Source organism: Pinus tabuliformis, chromosome 7 (genome assembly GCF_031772625.1).
Source record: "Pinus tabuliformis cultivar Carrire ecotype Pingquan chromosome 7, CPIR1, whole genome shotgun sequence".
Lineage (NCBI taxonomy): Eukaryota > Viridiplantae > Streptophyta > Pinopsida > Pinales > Pinaceae > Pinus > Pinus tabuliformis.
The window spans coordinates 1,154,618,917-1,154,625,777 of record NC_142293.1 but is presented as its reverse complement, the minus strand read 5'-3'; the positions used below and the strand labels follow the sequence as shown (position 1 = coordinate 1,154,625,777).

At 37.2% G+C, this 6,861-nt stretch overlaps 1 pseudogene; it reads left to right on the top strand.

The window, feature by feature from the left end:
- The first annotated feature begins 281 nt into the window (after positions 1 to 281).
- On the top strand, positions 282 to 1,399 carry LOC149251580 (serine/threonine-protein phosphatase 5 pseudogene; annotated as a pseudogene).
- The last annotated feature ends 5,462 nt before the right edge of the window (positions 1,400 to 6,861 follow it).

Genomic DNA, 6,861 nt, shown 5'->3' with positions numbered 1-6,861 from the left:
GTGAACCAGGGCAAGGAAGCATTATGAGAATAGATTGTGCGAAGGAAAAGCTTGAAAACTCTTTGAAGGAGTTAAATCAACACACTGAAGTGTTGATGAAAGAAGAAAGTCCAGAACAAAAAGTTGAAATACTATTGAAAGGAGACACACAGTCTGAATATGTGAAACAGAGGAAGATGCAGCTGGACATCAGAAACCAACTAAAGTAGGAAGGAAGAATTAATGAAGAAGACCAGCAAGAAGATCTACTGGAAAGAGAGATTGAGAACATAAGGAAGCTGATGTTGAAGCAGACTAGAAGGCAAAGGTTGGCAGCATCAGAAAAGGTGATCAATCAAGTACTAAAAGATTTTCAGCAGGTTAAGAGAATTTGTCCAAATGATCTTGATGCCACCAAGAAGCTTAAAGAGACCGAGACAGCAGTCCAAAAAGTTAGACTTATTGAGGCCATCTCAGTGAATGATCTTGAGAATCATTATGTTGTGGATTTCATTGATTTTCGTTCAATAGAGGTAGAGCCCCAGTATGCTGGTGCTAGAATAGAAGGAGAAAATGTAACATTGGAATTTATAAAGAAAATGATGGTTGACTTCAAGAATCAGAAAAACATACACAGAAGGTATGCATTTCAAATATTATTGCAAGTAAAGGATTTTTTGGAGGCGATGCCATCGCTAGTTGACATCAATATTCCAAATGGAAAGCAATTCACTGTTTGTGGTGACATCCATGGTCAGTATTATGACCTTTTGAACATGTTTGAGATTAATGGGCTTCCTTCGGAGGACAATCCTTATCTTTTTAATGGTGATTTTTTTGATCGAGTATCATTTTCAGTTGATGTCATACTTGTGCTATTCACATTCAAGTGTATGTGTCCAACTGGACTCTATCTTGCAAGAGGAAATCATGAAAGCAGGAGTATGAACAAGATTTATGGTTTTGAGGGCGAAGTCAAGTCCAAGTACAGTGAAAGCATGGTTGAGCTTTTCGCTGAAGTGTTTTGCTGCTTGCCTTTGGCTCATGTCCTCAATGACAAGATTTTTGTTGTCCATGGTGGTCTTTTTAGTGTTGATGGTATAAAACTGGATGATATCAAAGAAATTGATCGATTCCGAGAGCCACCTGAAGAGGGTCTGATGTGTGAAATACTTTGGAGTGATCCACAGCCTAGTAAAGAGCATGGGCCCAGCAAACGAGATATTGGTTTGTATTTTGGAGAAGATGTGACCAAAAGGTTTTTCCAAGAAAACAATCTTGAGATGGTGGTCAGGTCTCACGAAGTTAAAGAGGAAGGTTATGAAATTGAACATGATGGAAAACTTATTACAGTTTCTTAGCTCCAAACTATTGTGACCAGAGAAGGAAGATGAAGCAGGAAGCAACTGACATGCAGTAGAAACAAAGGAGAAGAGCATATGGACAACTCCAGAACAAAGTCTAGGATACAGGAGGAAATTTTTTTCTTTTTGAAAGCACATGATCAGGAGATCATGAATGTTTTCAAGTGTGGGAGTCTGATGTAGGAGCATTGGCTCAAGTACCAAATTATATATATGTTAGCTTAGGGGGTTGCTAGTATTACTAGGAAATTGGTTTCCTAGGGTTGTTTAAATATATTTTTTTATAAGTTATTAATAGGTTTTAATTGTAAGTGTTCTCGAATGTTTGAGGACCTGATTAGATCTAGTCTGGTGAGATTTTGTAGGGATAAGAAATCCTAATTTAAGTGTTAGTTAGAGGTTTGTGGGTCATTGGGGATATCAAGATCTAGTTGAGGAAAAGATGGAACTGAATCATAACCAGTTCAGAATCCTAGGTAAAAAATAAATAAAACCCTAGGCATTTGGAAGCCTACGTGTAGTATGAGAAGACGAGGCCATTAATTAGAGTAAATCAGGCCTGAGGGGAAAAAAATCCTTCAGATATATGTTTGTATAGAGAGGATTGACTGGGGTGTTAATTTCTCTGTCTCATAGCGAGTTCCAATTGCATTCGAGTTTAGTGGTGGCTGGTGTAATGTTAAACCAGTTTATGGTTGTTCTACCCATTTTGTTCTCTATGATGTTTATGTTTGTTCCGATGTTTGATTACTTCTGTCATATCACATTAATTCCATTGCATTTGGTAATGTTATATACGACGGTTCCCTTGCTCCGTGTTGTGGCTTTGATTGATGTTTGTTTTAAATTGTTCATTTTCTGGTAACCAACTCATGTTTGAAAGCTCCCAGAAAATCCACAAAGACCCCAGCCAAGTCCATGAGCTCTAGCCCACCAAAGGCACAGCCTGAGGTTGTGGAGAAGGAAGAGTCGAAGCCGTTGCTGAGCGTTGAAACACCGAACGCCAAAGAGGAAGCTGTCGAGCCGTTTCAAGGTTTGAATGAGCCAAGTGTCGACGCCGAGGCCGCAATGGAGAAAGAAGTCCCCAACAGGTATCCACTGACATTACCTCGGAGTTGGTTACACTTCCAGTTCTTTCAGGACTGAGATTTCTGTCTGTGTTTCTTGAAGATTGTATCTCATCCAATTGACTGCAAGAAAGCCTGCCTCACCAGTCATTTGGCGAACTTGTGCCTGGAGATTTTGCAATGTTTCATACATGTTCAGGATTAGTTGATTATGGTGAAGAATGAGCTGGAGCAGGGTGCCATAATCTTGAATGCCTGTAGCAGTATAATTGAGGAGGCCAAATTGTCATAGGGCCTGTAGCAGCTTACTTAGAGGAGGTCCAAAAATTGTATGAAGGTCGTGCAGCCTTAAGCCTACATCACATTTAAATGTCAACTCAATATAAGAGAGATGTTGTATTGTCACTATTCAATATAGGAGAAATGAAAGAAACATTAAGAAAATGAAAAATAATAATAAAGCATAATATTGAATCAATTAAAAAAACAATAAAAATAATAAATGAAATCAATTCAATTTATTTTATTGTAATTTTGTTTTCGTTAATAAAATTACAAAAATATATTTCAAAAATATTTCAAAAAAAATATAAATGAATTTAAATAATAATGATTCATATTCATCAACATAATACTTCATAATATATAATTAATAAACATATAAAAAAATAATAAATTTAATTAATAAAATTATATATATATATATATAGATGAAAAGCCCACACGTCTACGAAAGGGGCATATATAGGCACCTAAGGGTTATAGTAGTAGTGGTTAAAATCAACGACACGAGTACGAAACCAGTGCAATTATTGATTCTCATATATATATATATATATATATATATATATATATATATATATAGCTTGAGTGAGCCTAATTGTTAAGAGCATGTGTTTCCTCTTAAGAGGTCACAGGTTCAAAACCATAGGGGTTACAGTATGTATGCTTTCGTAGATTGGCTGCACAAAGGTGGGTCCCTTGTCCCACAAACAAGGGGCCTCATACACCAATTTGGTGTAACCTTATATTTAATTTTATTTAATAATCTCTTTTTCACACTTATATACAACATATTGTAAAAAATTATAAAACATGTTAGAAAAATGTCTCATATATATGTAACTATATTAATTATAGTATTTTGATAAAATTTAAAATAAAAATATTTCTATATATTTACATCTTGAGAAATTTGATCTTTATAAATATTTGATATATCTAAAATTAAAATAAATATTAAAAACAATAATAATATTTTTTTATTTGCTAATATAATTTATGTTAATAACATTATTATTTATAATAAAAATTCCTATCATTAACAAATTTATAGATAATTTGTAGAATAAATTTGTTGTTAATATATAATATTTATTTTAATTCTAACTCTATGAAAGGTTTAAATAATCAAAGAATTTAAATTAAATTTTTGTTTTAAAATATTAAACTTTAAAAAATAAGCACAACTTTAAATAATATGCACTTTAAAAATAAATATTTAAAATATTATAAAATATTTTTTTCATTGAAACTATGTACTTTTGTTATTACATTTAATAATAGATAAAAAATCAAGTATTATAATATTTCATTTTGAAAAATACTCGATAACGGCTATATATAAAATTTATTAAATTATGTGTCCAATTTTTTTTTTTTATAAAAGAATAAATTCTATAAACAATTTTATAACTAACATTGTTTTCACAAATTAATCGTTTGACTATGTTAATATTTATTTATAGTCAAATTATTCATTTGACTCGGCAAATTGTAGAAATTCTTATTCACAAACTCTATAAAGATCAACATATCTAGCAAGGAAACATGTGTATAGAAATAATAAAAACCAGATAATATACCTATTTAATGCATGTTAATAATATGCATTATCCTCTCGTGGATCTGAGTTATTGCTAACAAATCACCAACATTAACTAACTTTACGAATCTGTCATCGACAAACGCTATAAAGATCAACGCATCTAGGAAGTAAACATGTGTATATATATTTAATCCATGTTAATAATATGAATTAATCTCTCTTGAATCTGGGTGATGGATGACAAGTCACCAGCATTAACTAACTTCAGGAATCCTCCCCCAAGCTCACACAAACATGGCCTTAGGCTCACCTTCCCGAGCACTTTGGAATTGGGAAACGGAGGTGGTGGAAATCCCACTCTATAACAACATTTATGGTGATCGACAAGATGGTACGTTCTCTTCCTTCCTCTTTGTTCCTAGCAAGAGGACTTACAACGTAAATTGAGAAGAAATTCTCCATCACGACAATTAATTGTTATGGTTAAGAGTAGAAGGGCGTTTGAAACTCAGAAAAGGAGTTGCGCACCAAGTTTTTCCATGAGAAATCAACCAAAGAGTTGGAAGAATCATTTTAGAGAAACTATGGTGCATGAGCAAGGATGCCTATATAGAGGAGGTTGTGAAAGAGGAAAACCTCATGTCACGCTCTTATTTTAATGGTAGTTTTTCAACTGCACATAGGCAGGTGCGGCACCACTACCTGATTTCTTTTCACCAATAATTTCAAGTACGGACTACGCTTAACATTCAACACTTACATTATTTTTCAACTTTTACTAAGCATTCATCTTTTTAACACAACGGAATTACATTCATCATCATAATTTATAAACATATGCACAACGGATACAATCTTTAATGGGAGGGACAACTCCCTTATTAGAGTCTGCCCAAATAGTGATAATAATAATCTCTTACAAGTAAATATACAAGTACAACCTTTGTAAGGAAACATCAAGTTTCCTCTCTACAATTCTGTCAAAATACCATAATTCGACCTGCACCTTTCAGCAGTGCACTACTATCATTCAGGCCGCCCACATTGTTTGTGTAGCTTGCCCTCAGGCTTGAGCGCCCACTCCTGTCAGGTCAGGTTGGTCGCAGTTCGTCGGGCAGAGGCGCCCTCCGCAATCGTGCGTCACACAACCGGTTCACCTCTGTAGCTCATTTGACACTTATCCATGGCATGTCACCCCTCCGGCGCCTGTTCACAACTCGCCCCAGCTCTCGACACTCACCCGCACTGTAGACCTGTTTCACTGTTGTCCAACCGTCGTAACTCGTCTGTTCGTGCAGGGTCGCCCCTCCGTGCAGCGATGCCCTCAGGGGTTCACCCACCAGGTAGACGTGCCCCACCGTGCAGTGACACCCTCAACAGTGCGCCCGCCGGGTAGATGTGCCCCACCTGCGACCTGCCACTCGAAACATGTCTCTGTTTTCTTCCTCGGCTCGATGCTACGGTCCACAACCCAACTTCACCTCACCCTTCACCATTCACCCTTCCTTAGCTCGTCCACCCTTTGCTAGAACTCGACTTGGATGTTTGAACCTTGTGTTCGATAATGACTTCTTCCTCAAGTGAGTCCTCCATACTTATACGCTTTCCTCAAGGATGAAGGTGGGTCAGCTTGGGTGAATCCTCCCCCAAGCTCACACAAACATGGCCTTCGGCTCACCTTCCATAGCACTTTGGGATTTGGAGACAGAGGTGGTGGAAATCCCACCCTATAACAACATTTATGGTGATCGACAAGATGGTACGTTCATCTTCCATCCTAGCAAGAGGACTTAGAGCTTAAATTGAGAGGAAACTCTCCATCGCGACAATTAGTTGCTATGGTTAAGAGGAGAAGGGCGTTTGAAACTCAGACAAGGAGTTGGGCACCAAGTTCTTCCACGAGAAATCAACCAAGGAGTTGGCAGAATCATTCTAGAGAAACCATGGTGCATGAGCAAGGATGCCCACATAGAGAAGGTTATGGAAGAGGAAGACCTCATGTCACACCCCTATCCTGATGGTAGTCTTTCAACCGTACATAGGTAGGTGTGGCACCGCTACCTGATTTCTTTTCACCAATAACCTCAAGTACGGACCATGCCTAACATTCAACACTTTGATTATTTTTCAATTTTTACAAAGCATTCATCTTTTTAACACAACAGAATTACATTCATCATCATTATTTATAAACATATGCACAACTGATACAATCTTTAATGGGAGGGGAAACTCCCTGGTTAGAGTCTGCTCAAATAATGATAATAATAATCTTTTGCAAGTAAATATATAGGTACAGCCTTTGTGAGGGAACCCAAAGTTTCCTCTCTACAATTCTGTCAAAATACCATAATTCAACCTGCACCGTTCAGCAGTGCCCAATTATCATTCAGGTTGGCCCACGTAGTTCGTGCATCTTTCCCTTGAGCAGGAGCGCCCACCCGTGTTGGGTCGGGTCACCCACAACTTGTCGGGCAGAGGCAGCCACGTGGTTCACCCTACGCAATCGTCAGTCGCACAATCGGTTCACCTCTGTAGCTCATTCGACACTTGTCCATGGCGTCTTGTCCCTCTGGCACCTATTCCCAACTCGCCCTAGCTGTCAACACTCACCCGCACCGCA